Source organism: Apodemus sylvaticus, chromosome 4, assembly GCF_947179515.1.
Source record: "Apodemus sylvaticus chromosome 4, mApoSyl1.1, whole genome shotgun sequence".
NCBI classification, from domain to species: domain Eukaryota; kingdom Metazoa; phylum Chordata; class Mammalia; order Rodentia; family Muridae; genus Apodemus; species Apodemus sylvaticus.
Window position 1 is genome coordinate 9,167,904 of NC_067475.1, and position 15,168 is coordinate 9,183,071.

Genomic DNA, 15,168 nt, shown 5'->3' on the forward strand with positions numbered 1-15,168 from the left:
AGAAATGGCAGCAGAGGACACAGTACTTAGGCGTCAGCACCTAGGATGTGACACACCACGTGCATTCCAAGATTCAGGAAATACGTCTGTGAACTCAAGGTATGTTCTAAGAACCAAGAAAAACTAGTTCCAGAATGATACCGGCAACTCATGGTGAAATTCGGGGTGAAGATATGCTGAGCTATGACAGAACCAAAGGTGAACGTGAAGGGAAGTGAGTAGAAAGAAGTGTGTGACTATTCAGAAAATAGTGAATTAATCAACAGTAATTCTTTCTTTACCAACTGATCAATAGTAATGTCTGGAATCAAAAGGAAGGATTAAAATTATGGAGCTACTCTATGTATATTGCTTAAAGTTATTTTAAAATTATCTTTTATTATGACTAAAAATACAAATCTTCAATCATAATCCTCTTCAAATTAACTTCCTTTTCCTTCTCCTAAAATGAGATGGGCCACCCACCTTTCATGAAAGATGGTTTGAGTAATAATACAAATGTTATATTAGTTCCTGTCTGTCATCATCTTTATTATCTTTCTATCTCTTTGTCTGTCTGTTCTTCTGTCTACCATCCACTTATCTATCTTTCATCTATCTATCTATCTATCTCTCTATCTAGCCATCCATCTATTTTTCTTTCTTTCTACCTTTCCTTCCTTCCTTCTACCTTTCCTTCCTTCCTTCTTCCTTCCTTCCTTCCTTCTTCCGTCCTTCCTTTCTTTCTTTCTTTCTTTCTTTCTTTCTTTCTTTCTTTCTTTCTTTCTTTCTTTCTTTCTTTCTTTCTACCATCCATATATCTGTCTGTCTGTCTACCTCCCTATCTACCATCTACATTATCCAGAATATCTTTTTATAGGTTTCCATGCATGGGGAATGGAAATTTGTTGATGTTATTTTAATGTTTGAAAGGAGCTTAAAGATTGGTGATTTTTGTGATGGTTTGCAGCCTTACTTTTTAAGAAGCATGCATTTTCTGTAATAAATATATGATGATTTTGTAAATACCATATTTTTCTAAAATAAAGTATAAACAAAACATACAACCCATCCTCAAATTCATCAATCTAAAAGCATTGTTCTAGTTTTGCTTGCAGTTGTAGCTGCACAGTGAGGAGAATGTTCTCCCTTCAACAGGATTTATAATTAGTCCACAGACACCAGTGATCTTGTGGTTCTGATTTACGTTCATTTCCTTTATTACTTTATTTTTGATAAAAGTTGTTAAAAACTAAAGGAACTGTTGGGACAAAACCAATACAAACCAAAACTAACCTAACCAGATACAAACAAAAAACCTGTCTTGAAACACCAAGCCTGTGACACTGATTATAATTTTCCCCCCATCATTGGTCTAGTCTCACAAACCAGCTACTGTCAAGGAAGGCTAAATTTAGAGCTCAAATTGGAGAAAATGTTTATATAAAACTGAATTCTCTAGAGAGTGAAGGAAAGGTTAAGCAAACTATGAAAATCATGATTCACATTTCTTACTCAGCAAAACTATGAGTAATTGTCTCTGTCCTTTGGGTAACATGATCTGCAGTAAAGATGCCAATTTAACAGTCAGTATGTGTACCTTTCTTGTCTCCAATTCAGAGTTTTCAAACTTTGGATACGTAATAATATTTTGCAACTAATAAAATATTGAAATCCAATACAAACCGTGTTGCTGCTCAAATTAAAATATTTTCCAAATTGTTGAGTCATCAAAACGAAGAGCATGTCACGGTGTCCTACCTGAAGTGACTGCAAACAATCCAACTCAGAGCTCTCACAGATGGAGACCACATCAGATAAGGAGTCTAAAATTGAATCTGACCATCCAGGAAACGTTTGTAGGAGTAAGATGTGTCAAAGACACTTTAATATTAATGTGTGTGCCACGGAACAGAAATATACAAAGTTTTTTTTTTTTTTTGCAAAATGATGTTAGTAGCATTAACAAATTTCAGTATTTTATGATGTCTTAACGATTAAGAGCATTAATTAAGAGGAATTGTAGTTTTAATATATAAATCCCTGTTTGACAGGGAATATAATAATTACTGTTGGATACAATTTGACAGAGGATTCATTTATCCAAACCTTGTCTCAGTCTCAGAAAGAATATACTATTGTTTTTTAGCCTTACGAGATCATGCCTTCTGAGCTGTCCTCACTATTTTTCCAGGTACAATTCCACTTGCACTAAAGTGGGTCAACTCCCTGCCTCCCACTGTTCAAAATTCAAGCCTTTTTGTCACAGTGATTTTTCTCATACTCATAATAGTCCCTCTCTTATGAGGACCTTGGGACCTTTTAGTTTATAAATCTTTCCTGTTTGTTTCCTGTCTTTTTCCAGAACAATCTTGATTAAGCTATTACTGATGGAGGTAGGCATAGTAGCTCACACTTTAACAATGTTTGGAGGTTGTTACAGGGGGCCTTGTTTCACATGAATTGTGGCTACCTTGTGAGTTTGAAGTCTACTTGGGTCCTAATAGTGTTACATCTCAAAAAAATGAAGAAAAAATGAACTAAACGACCCACCAATAATAACTATTATGGTTTCTTTTTGAACAGTGGATTAGCCATGTACCTAATCAGCCAAGATCAACACTTGGGGAGTTTCAAAACAATTTTCTTTAAAAACTAATGTGAGTTATAAAAATGTAAAAATTATGTAGAGATCTAGTTTGCCTATGGATGATTCAAAGGGGCTGTCTAATAGAATACCTGGCTAATTTTATAGATATAACAAAGATGTAATAATCAAAGACAATTTCAGGACAAGTGTACTGTATAATTTTATCTTTTCTTTTATTATTTATATAATGATCATTTTTCTCTCCCCTTTACTATCCACAAATACACGATTTATGGATCCAAAGCACATCTTAATGCTGTGCTTAAGCATTGTGAACATCTCCTGCTCACCCTGACCAATCAGATAGAAATGTTCACTTAGGTAAGCTGTTTTCACCATTCCTTGCTATAGAATCAGTGGCAAGGGTTGGCATATAGCTTGTTTCTTGATTTATATTTAATTAATCATGTGACAAATATATTGTGGATGCTGCACAAATATTTACTGAATGAGTGAGGCATGGATGAGCCAATGAATGATAAATTATCTATTTGAGTTTACAATTTGATTCAAAGTTACTGCTTTATTATTTTAAAAAGTGCACCCCAATGAACTACAGAAGGACATTCAGATTTATGGCAGAGAATTATTTATTATGTTTCTGTTAGAAACATTTTATACAAAAATTACAGTTACTATTGCTTTAATTTAAGAATATTGACAAATTAGACTAAAATATAACTAATATATTATAGTTACAGCTAAAAATTAAGACAAATGGTATAGCTTTCTTGACAAAAATAGAAAACAAAAGTAATGAAACAAAAATGTCACATAAAGAGCTTAAATGTTTTATTTCAGAACATTTTAGAAAATTAAATTGATTATCAGCATCTTGACAATAATATGATAATTTTGAAGAGACATACTGGAATCAATGATGGGAAAGTTAGGCCTAGAAGAAGTTAATGGCATATATTGACAATATCTATCTATCTATCTATCTATCTATCTATCTATCTATCTATCATCTATATTTATTTAATGTGTGTGTCTGCTATGCCTATGCTCATAAAGCAGTGAATGGACACACATACACATACACACAGAGAGAGAGAGAGAGAGAGAGAGAGAGGAGAGAGAGAGAGAGAGAGAGAGAGGGAGGGAGAGGGAGAGGGAGAGGGAGAGGGAGAGGGAGAGGGAGAGGGAGAGGGAGAGGGAGAGGGAGAGGGAGAGGGAGAGGGAGAGGGAGAGGGAGAGGGAGAGGGAGAGGGAGAGAGAGCAGAAGAACTCCTTCTCTATCACCTCTCCACCTTATTCTTTCAAAACAGGGTTGGTTGTTGAAGTAAAATCCTGTTATCAAGGATATCAAAAGCAGAGACAGGAAGATTACCAGTTGAAAGAGATTGTGAGCTATGCTATGTAGTGAGACCTGTGTTAAACAAGACAACTAACAAAAAAAAAACATTCCATTTAAAAGATATTTTGCATTTAATTTTATATCCAGCCACTTTGCTGCAGTAGCCTTCCTTTAAACAAATTATAAACAGGCTGAGGAAATCAGGGGGAAACCCATCATCCACAATAGCCACAGATAATATAAAATACCTTGTTGTGACTCTAACCAAGCAAGTGAAACATCTGTATGACAAGAACTTCAAGTCTCTGAAGAAAGAAATTGAGGAAGACTTCCGAAGATGGAAAGATCTCCCATGCTCATGTATCAGTAGGATTAACATAGCAAAAATGTCCATCTCACCAACAGCAATCTAGAGATGCAATGCAATCCCCATCAAATCCCCAGGGTAGACAAAACAATTCTGAACAATGAAAGAACTTCTGGAGGAATCACCATTCCTGACCTCAAGCTGTGCTACAGCGCAATAGTGATAAAAACTGCATGGTATTTGGTACAGAAATAGACAAGTTGATCAATGAAATAGAGTTGAAGACCCAGAAATAAACCCTCACACCTATGCTCACTTGATCTTTGACAAAGGAGCTAAAACAAAACCAACCACTGGAAAAAAGAGAGTATCTTCAACAAATGGTACTGGTCTAATTCATGGTCTGCATGTAGAAGAATGCAAATTGATCCATATTTATCACCTTGCACAAAGCTCAAGTCCAAGTGGATCAAGGACCTCAACATAAAACCAGACATACTGGCTTAGATTAACAATTGATAACTGCAACCTCATGAAACTGAAAAGCTTTTGTAAGGCAAAGGATGCTGTCAATAGGACAAAACAGCAACCCACATATTGAGAAAAGATCTTCATTAACCAGACTATATAAAGAACTCAAGAAGTTAGACTGTAAAAAAAAACAAATAATCCTATCAAAAATTGGTACAGAACTAAACAGAATTCTCAACAGAGGAATCTCAAGAAATGTTCTAAGTCCTTAGCCATCAGTGAAATGCAAATTAAAAGGGGCATCCTCTAAGAGGCACAGGGGAGGGAGGATGGTATGACTAACTCTGGGGGGGACTGGGAGGGGGACCATCATTTGGGATGTAATAAATTAAATAATTAATTAGACATTAATAGGAATATAATAAAATAAATAAAAATTATCTTGTAATGGGAACTAAAGATGCTTTGCAGTTCTAATGAATTAGATTTATATTTTACTTCTAGGTTTTTATTGGAAAGCGTGCTATGTTCTTAGATGGCCCTCCATAGTACGAAGTTCGTACAAGAGTTGGTTTTGAAGAGAGGACAGTTTTCCCGAGTTCCCAGTTTTGGGGTCTGTGTAGCACAGTGCCTGCTACAGCTCAGCTCAGTTCTGCTCCAGTTACCTCACTGAAGTCAAATCAAGACACATAGGAAGCTATGAGAGAATGGAATCCCAGTCCTCGCTCAAGGACACATTCCTAACGGCTAATGACCACCCAGGAGGCCCGACACACCCATCACTGACACTCCGAGGACCAAGCAAGCCCTCAGTCACCATAGACACTCGAAGAACACAATTAAAACATAAAAGCAAGAAGTTACATTAGGTTCAAATGCCCTGGCTAAATATTTGGTCACCTTGAGTTGATGTAAGTTAAACTAGAACTGAGAAATGGTGCTGAACTCAGTGGAAGTGTCTTAGCATGTTTCCACCCAGATCTGTCTTTACCCAGGTGAGAAATCACACTGACTGGCTTGAGAAGTCAAGGCAGACTAATTCTATCCATGACTCTGTCAAGTTCATTTAAAACACCGAAGCCCGGAGCAATGTGGTCCCATTACAGTGTCTTATGCATCTGTGTGGTTTCTCTCAGCATCTAAAAATTCTCTCAGCATCTAAAAATTCGACAGGGGATTTAATAAGTTATCTGGGAAGCAAAATTATGTCTCATATTTAATCCTTCCTCTATACAAAATAATTTTACCTCTAATTCTCTGACAATTTTCTTCACACATATGCACACGTGTATCTACTAATGATATTTGTGTGAGCATATCTTGATGGTTTGTTAAACTTCCAAAGTGATACTTTAAAGAGGTTTCATATACTAATATGCCTATCACCTTTCTGTCCATCATTTATTTATTTCATTTAAAAGTTTTTATATTTTTATTAGTTTTTCATGTGTGTGTTTATGTGCACATATGTACACCCTATATGTATAGAAGTCACAGGCCGTTTGTGGCAGTCAGTTCTCGGCCATGTGGATCTTGGGTATTGAACTCAGGTTGTTATTCTTGTGGGCAGACACCCTTACTCACAGAGCCTTCCAGTCAGCCTTATTTCTGTATTTCCTGTAAAGATTTACTTTATTTATATGTGTTTGTGAGGGGAAGGGGGAGCATGCACATATGTAGACTTTGAATTCCCTGAAGCTGAATTTTTGGGTGATTTCGAGCTGTCAGGTCTGGGTTCTGAGAACCAAACTTTGTCTTCTGTAAGAGTAACAGATACTATAACCACTGAGCCATCTCTCCAACTGCACCCTTTTCTCCTTCATGTAATTTTAACTATCTAACCAATGAGAGACTTTGGGGGACTAAACACAGAGATTTTCATGTAAACTTATTCATTTCAATCAATAAAACAGGTATAGGGTGCTAATATATATGAGAGCTAATTTCAATAAATAGTTACTGCAAGCAAACTATTTCTTGAGAATTCATACTTCATTTTTTAAGGTTTATTTTTACTTTTAGGAGGTGTGTTTGTTGTCAGTATATACATATTAGTGCAGGTGCCTACGGAGGCCAAAGGGTCAAAACCTATGGAGCTGGAGTTAAGAGATAACAGATGTAAGCCTCCAGCATGGTGCTGGCAAGGAATCCGAGTCCTCTGAAAGAATAATATGTGTTCTTAAGTACTGAGCCACCTCCGTAGCCACAAATGTATAGTATTTTAAGGTGTCTTGAATCATGCCTTTGATGCTTCTGAACTGTTTTTCCTGATTTCTTAACTGATATGTATGTATGTATGTATGTATGCATATATGTATGTACACACACATATATATACATATATGCATAATATGTATAATCATAATTAAGATTAGTATTATACATAATACATACAATGTAATTATATAATATAGTGATTATTTAATATAACAGATGATTTATTGGCCTATATACAATTGTATATAATTTAGGAGAAATTAGTTCCTGAATTTTTTTTTTTTTGTGAACCTGTTTCTACTTCAAATGCAGAAGCTTCCATCACGCTACTAATCAAGTAAGATACACAGAGGAAATGCAAATAAACTCACTCTTTAGAGAAACAGACCTAATATTTGAACAATTTTTTAAATTTTTTTTCATATTTTGTCTTTGGACATAAGAATTGTAAGTGGTAACTTGAGAATGACAGATGTTCGTTGTATATGTCCGGATGTGAACATGCGTGTTATTCTTTGGCAGAGGCAGGAAAATGCTTCCTTGGGTTTTGCTAACGTCAGTGTTCAAAGCGCAGGGCCCAGTAACCCTCATCTTCATTCCTCAGTGACTGAAGATGGAGAATGTGCTAAAAACACTTTTGACAGTGCCTGGCAAACGCAGGTGAGAGACAGTCTTGATTTATTGAGATCTTCCTGTAGGACCATCTTAATTAAGTGCTTAATTTGTATTATCTTCTTTAACCTTCAAAAATGGCTTTGGTATTGACAAAACTGTGTAGATCCAGGAGAGCTGGTCATGAAAACCTCCAGCATGAGGACTGAATCCCACAGACGGCTCCTGCAGAGGCTCCGCTTTCCACTGAAATTCATCTTTCACAGATTAGAGGGGTTCTTTCCTAAGACTTCAACTTGGAGGCCATCGCACGTACGTATGGACGTGTGCACGTACGTACTTTCCACCACGGGGCCGCATGACCTGAAACCTACCCTGGCTAAACGGTAGCCATTGCTTCTGCTCCATAGTTATTGTCTGCCCTTGAGAGTCTGTTTCTGAACCACGATCATAGTTCCAACCTCAGGTTTCAATACTATGAAAAGATAATTTCATTAGTAGAGGACTGTATCTCAAGACACTAGAAGTAGGAGCTATGAATCAACAGCTTCAGCATAACCATTTCTGTGAACTTTGGTAAGACTTAGCCTTTATGAGATTTTCCCCAGCATGATAATGCAGTTTGTACTTTACATCACTAGCAGAAACTCACTCCCTTTCCTCTTCCCTTTCTCCCCTTCTCTCCATTGCTCCATCAATTTCCTTCTTCCCTTCTTTCTATTCAGTGTGTGTTTGTGTGTGTGTGTGGTGTGTACACATAGGAGCGTGCATGCCATGGTGGACACGTGTGGAATCATTGAAGACCTCATGGGGATTTTTTTCCTCACTGACCTGGGCCCTCAAGTCCTCAGGTTTGTTACATAAGCACTGCTACTGGATGAGCTATCTTGGCAACCCCTTTATTCCCCCTTTTGAGAAAGGGTCTCACACTGTGGCTCTGTCTGCTTTAGAACTTACAATGTATTCCAGCCTTGCCTTGAGCTCACAGCAACCCTCCTGTCTCAGCCTCCTGATTTCTGAGCGCACAAGCATGGTAGACCATGCCCACAGTGTCTAAAGCTTTTCTTAAATTCAGATTCACTCTGTGCCTGTTTGTTTGTCAGGCAGCCATCTGATTTTTTTCCAAAGGATAAGCTAAGGGGATTGTTGACTATAAAACAAGAATTAACGCATCCACTAAAAATTTTCAGACATACATGTCTCCTAATGAACTGAAATTCAAAGTCCAAAACACACTTTACAGATCATTCCCCTCCGCATGGCATCCATTACAAAGCTGCTGCAGTGAACATAACATTAGTTGAACAAACATCTCAGCCTAATCTAGCAGATGCTCACCATCCTCCATTGTGTCGACAGCAGAGCTGGGCCTGATGCACTTTCTTTAGTATTCTCAATGGGTTTCAGTGTTTATAAAGGTCCAGAAATAATCTCAAGATTTCTCCTCCATATGGTGCCAAGAAACTTGGCATTAAGATTCTTTCTGACAGAAAGCATATATGGCTCCCTTATTTCAGAATATCGAGTTTGCCACAAAAGCAAAGCTATCAGACAAATGTTAGAGTTTCTGTTTAATATTATCAGAGTAATTTATGTCCTGTCTGTGTCAATTTCAGTCAGTGCAATAACAATGCATGAAAGACCGTGTATCTCCCTAATTCTGGTTTACTTGTTAAGCATGAATCAATTGAAATCTTGGTGATAATTTCTGTAAGATGTGTGACATGTATTTGTTTTACAGAGGGAGGGAGATATAAAGTCACTGTGGACATGGTTCACATTTTGGTATTTATTGCATAAACAAAAGAGAAAAAGAGGAATATACACAGACAGTTATTGAACACACATCTTGTTCAGTCATTTAAGCCTCCAAAATCTCAGAGCTCTGGGAAAAGTTTATAGTTTCACCATTGCCTCAAGCTTTTTTTTTTTTTTTTTTTTTTGAACTGATTTTGTCCTGTGTACATTAAATCAGCACCAAAACCTGTCAAAGCAGCCAGCACTTAAGTGGCATAAAAACACCGGCAACTACATACTTAGTCCATTTTATCATCTGAAACATCCAACTACATTCATTCATCCATCTTAAAAATTATATTATGAAAGTGAATGGAGGATGAGGTTGCCGAGTGGCTAAGGCAGTGGACTGCTAATCCATTGTGCTCTGCATGTGTGGGTTCAAATCTCACCCTCGTCATCTGGCTTATGTATGGGCTGGAGAGATGGCTCAGTGGTTAAGAGCACTGACTGGTTTTCCAAAGATCCTGAGTTCAATTCCCAGCAATCACATGGTGGCTCACAACCATCTCTAAAGGGATCTGATGCTCTCCTCTGGTGTATCTGAAGAGAGTAACTGTGTACTCACATACATAAAAATAAATAAATCTCTTTGAAAAGAATGTTTTTTTAAAAAAAATTACTAATGGCTAATCCAACACTGGTATCACTTTTATTATGTGCAAATATAGTTAGTCATCAACAAATAATTCTGTATATTTTAATGATTAAAACTTTTAAGATATTAGAAGATTTTAGCCAGGTGTGGTAGTGTGTATCTTTAATTCCAGGATTTAAGAGGCTAAAGTAGGAGAACTCTGGGTTTGAGGCTAACCTCACATAGTTAATGAGTTCTAAGTCAGCTTGAGTTAGAGCATAAAACTGACTCAAAAACAAAGAAGCAAGCAAACAAGCAAACAAAATAAAAAAGCAAAAAATATATTAAAACTGAAATATTAGAAAACATAAAATAGTAAAACCTTCGACAATGTCATTCTTAAATTTTCAAAATTGATTGAAAACTAAATGGTTCATTGCATAAAACTCAGGTGTTAGGCAGTAGGCAGTGAGTGTTAGCTTGAGCAGTCCCCAGATGGTAAAGTATGCTTCCTTATATGGTAATGAAAAGATTTGACTTGGGAGCTCAATGTGAAGCAATAATATGGTTCCAAGAACATATGGTCCCTTTAACCTGGTCGAGACACATTGCCAGATGCTTCAATTAATGTACACCAGGGTCACAAAATCCATTTCTTATCAGCCAAAAACACTCATGCAGTAAATTTTATTTTCAAACCCAATCTCTAAATTGAATCTGTGTACCTAAAAACTACAGTGTAAAGCCTAGTCATTGGGTTTTCTCCATGATAGTATCTTCAGAAATGGCACATGGCTTTGTATCCTATATTTAGCTACAATATTTGGTTAGATTCTCATCGTCCCAGAGAAAATCATCATCTCCTCTCATAGCAAATAAAAATCTCGACTGTTAATTCCTCCTTAGTCTAGGACATAGTTTGAACTCTTCTGACATTCTGGGTCACTGCAATGGTAATGTATTTGGGAACTTTAACACAACTGCAAGTGGATCTATGAATCTATATACATATTCACATTTCTTGGTGGTATAAATCATGTATCTGATCTAAGAGTATAGAAAAAAATCTTGTTAATATGGAAAATAGCATTACCGTGCAGTAAATCCCAGAAGAAGCGACTTTGCAGGAGTTGAGCTTGTCTGACCAATGTCATTCCAGATAATCACATTTTTAATGAAAATTATCTGACTTGAATATACAATACTTTCATGTTTTACACCCAGGTGCTAGAGCTTTCTCTCTAATTCTAGTTGTTACTGTTTCTCTCTCTCTCTCTCTCTCTCTCTCTCTCTCTCTCTCTCTTTCTCTCTCTCTCTCTCCCCCTCTCTCTCTATCTGTCTCTCTCTATCTCTCTCTGTCTCACTGTTTATCTCTGTCTCTCTGTCTCTCTCTGTATCTCTGTCTCTCTTCCTCCTAGGCTCATTTTCACTGGCATTACACCTACAATGAAATTGTTGTGCTTTCCAATTAATTCCCCTATCTGTGACCAGTGAGAACAGTCCAAATAGTTAAACAAGTCAAAACATTGTACCAGTCTTCCTTATGGATTTAATTTTCAGAAAAATTACTGTTTCTATAGTAGACAAGTATGCTTCTAATTCATTTTTAAGAGCAGCTAAAATGTTAGAGAAATTTATATCAATGGTGTATTTATTTTATGTGATGATGCTTTGTGGTCTTCTGTCATGAAGCTGACTAGAAAATAATTAATTCAAATATAAAGTCAGATCAAGGATTGGGTATTTAATAAAAAAGAGAACACAAAATCACATAACATACAGTCATGAAAGGAATTTCTGAGATATCTAGAATTTTTAAACTCATTCCCTGGCATTCTTCTGAGTCAGTAATGTTTCTGTTGATGTCACTGATGCTGAATAGAGCGGAAAGAGTCATTCTTAGAGGGAGGTGTAGTCATGGAATGCTAAAAACTATTTTAAAAAATATGGATGTGAATGGAGATAGTATTTTTATGTTTTATATTTTATGAGTGTCAAAAGTCACATAGATGATTTGAAGTTGTAGAGAGGAAAGAATGTCTCGTTTCTCTCATATGTGTGATAATTTCTTTTATTTCAGTCAAACTTATAACTGGTTAGTAAATTAAAATATTTTAGTAACTAATTATAATAAAATTAAGTCATTCACAGTGTATATATTAATGTAAAAGTATAAAACATAATATTTGATAGTTTCTTAGAAATAAACAATGCTCCATGTTAAGTTCTATTAATCACCCTTTGGCTGATTATGGAAACGAGAGGACAGTGTGAATTCTATGAAAGTTCTTTTAAGAATTAAAGAAAAACTCACAAAGCTACATGCAAATTCGAAACAAAAGGCTCATTTTTCTAAATGACAATGAATTTATTCTTCTTAGAACTGTGAAATGTCAGATTGGTAGCATAAGATTAAGCAAGGAAAAAAACAGTCATTTTGATATTGGATTCTCAAAAGACAAAGTCCAGGGGTCCAATTCTCAAAAACAGAAGATTCTGGCAGGGTCTGATTGCAGGACTGTAACTGCCTGTGTCAGCACTGCATAACCATAATAAGCTCTGACTAAGTTACCAGTGCAGCAATCTAAAATTCAGGCTTGATGATTGATCAGTCCAAATGAAACAGAAAAACAGCTGAGTGGTGGTGGAAAACACCTTTAATCCCAGCACTTGGGAGGCAGAGGCAGGTGAATTTCTGAGTTCAAGGCCAGCCTTGTCTACAGAGTGAGTTCCAGGACAACCAGGGCTATAGAGAGAAACCCTGTCTTGAAAAACAAAACAAAATAAATAAATTAAAAAATAATAAATAAATAAATAAATAAATAAATAAATAAATAAAAGATTCAGGAAAACAAAAGACATATGGAAAAATCAATATAAAATTTTGGACTACCTGCATTCACATTTTTGCATAATTTTCAGTTGGCTATAATGAGTATACTTTATTTCTAGTCAAATATTCATACTGAGATTATATATGAGATTCCTTGTTTATATAAATATTAGGTAGTGAATAAAATTGAACCAAAGCTAAGTGCTGCACAGAAGCAGAAATTACATTAATGGTGCTCATGTGTGTGTGTGCGCGTGTGCATGTGTGTGTGTGTGTGTGTGTGCTTGCGCGCGCGCACATGCATGTGTGTGCGTGTGCATGTGTGTGTGTGTGTATGCTCATGTGTGCATGTGTTACATACATATTCATACTACGGTGTGTGCGATGTGTTTGACAGCAAGCAGAAGACTCACATTCTTGCTAAGTCTTTCACCTTGTTTGATCTCTTTCCTTATTTTTTTCTCATGTTGCCATGATGTCTTCTGAAAGTTCTGAGCCCATGCAAAAGCAGCAGGTGCCTTACCCACTTAGCCATCTTTAAAGCTCAGTATTCACTATGTCTTGGTGAATTTCATGTATGAAAGGCACCAGGTTCTCTGCATATATGTTATGACTGTTACATTGGTGGTTTTGTGGGGCTTCTAGCAGTGGAAACAAGTGTATCTCTCACTCTTTTGCTTTGTCTTGAGACTCTTTTCTTCCTATTGGTTTGCCTTCTCCAGCCTCAATCTCAGAGTGTTTGCCTTATCTTATCGTATCTTTTTTTCCTCCTGTTTGACTGTTGTCTCCTAGAGGCTTGATCTTTTCTGAAGAAAAATGGAGGGGGAGTGGATATAGGGGAGAGAATAGGTGGGGAGAAGCTGGGAATAATGGAGGGAGGCGAATGAGTGGTTGGAATGTGTAGAGGGATTCTAATCCAGAAACATGGCTGCTCTGTCAAAGGATTATTACAGCCAAAGACTTTCTAGGTCTATGTGATCCAGCTGGAATGCAGACATGCTCTGGATTACAATATGATATGACTAGAACACACCTGTAGTACACACCTTTAATCCCTAACAAAGAAGTTAAGTTTAGTATGTTGATGGAAGCAGCAATGTTTAAAAGTAACATTTAATTGGAGGGGAGTCAAAGTGATGCATCAGGGGAAGATTTGACAGAATGAGACAGAGACATGGATGCACAGCTCTCACAAGACCAGCACAAGAAAGAGTGGGGAGTGCAGGAAGAGAAGGGCCAGTTTTACTGGAACAGTTTTACAAAGACAGTTGGTAGAGAGAACAAATCAGACACAGGTCGAGACAGCACGAGCCAGAGAATGAGAAGGAGCCAGAAGAGTAGAACATATCACCAAAGTTAGTATGAGGCGAGGCTGAGCAACTGAGTGGAAAGCCAAGAGAAGCTGGATTTAATAAGTCAGCTTTGAAGATGATTGTGCTGAGGCTAGAAGTGTCCGGGTCCAGGCTTACAGATAATTGAAACAGGGAAAGAAACTCTCTATGCTCATCTCAAGCTGTATATTTGCACAGTTTTTGTAGAGCTGTCATACTGGGGAGGCACTGTTCACAGGGAAAGCATGTTATACATTGACGAGACATGTTGGGAGTTTCCAAGGACACAAACGAGAGTGAGAAATAGTCACCAATGGTCACTATTGAAATGCAGACAGACTTTCCAATGTGCTTCAAAACTGTATTGATCTAAAGCAGAATGAAATCGCTAGGACATTAAAAACTATAATTCATAATAAGGAGAATATTTTAGCCTTACAAAGCAGCTGACTTATATTAGTTGGGCCTTAAGTAATATTAGTTTATGTTTCCCCAAACTGAAATAACTTAGTTCCTACCCTGAATGCTAATGGATGGTTCTACCCCATTCACTGTGCATGATACATAGATGTGTGTATGTGAAGCAACACTGACTGACCTGCAAATGCACACATTACTCAAAAAGTAAACTCACATTTGCATGTAACAGTAGTACAACCTACCTAAGTAGGTAGACAAATTCAAAAAATTGCATTATTAACTTATTTTTATTATTCAGTGATTACAGTGTAGTATTTCTCTCAATTAAATTTATTATATTTAGTACCTTGCATTTTATTACTGTAACTTTAATATATAAAGCAAGAATCATCTCTGATGGCTGACCCAGAAATTCATTTTATAGAAAGAAGAAGGCAAAGAGTCTGGTAACATTAAGAGAGACAGTCTGGGGTCACATACAGCTCAGCAGGAATCAGCATCTTGATGTGCCACGGTCATGAGAGAGGTATAGCTGGGGCAAGAAGATGAAAAAGACTCTTTCATTGGCCATGCCAGCTTCAAAGATAAGCTAAAACAACTCTCACATTATTATAAGCACAAAAATTGTAAGCGATTTTAAAAATTGACTTCAGTCAAAAGGAGCTACTGATTTT

General features: G+C 36.7%; 1 protein-coding gene and 1 non-coding gene across 3 annotated transcripts in view; one reads left to right on the forward strand and one right to left on the reverse strand.

Annotated features, from left to right (window-relative positions):
• The window catches only part of Adgrl4 (adhesion G protein-coupled receptor L4), a 109,612-nt gene that overhangs the window by 75,543 nt on the left and 18,901 nt on the right, over window positions 1-15,168 (reverse strand). The window lies entirely within an intron of this gene.
• Trnas-gcu (transfer RNA serine (anticodon GCU)) lies at window positions 9,652-9,733 on the forward strand. The gene has a single exon. It is a non-coding gene; the product is annotated as a tRNA-Ser (tRNA).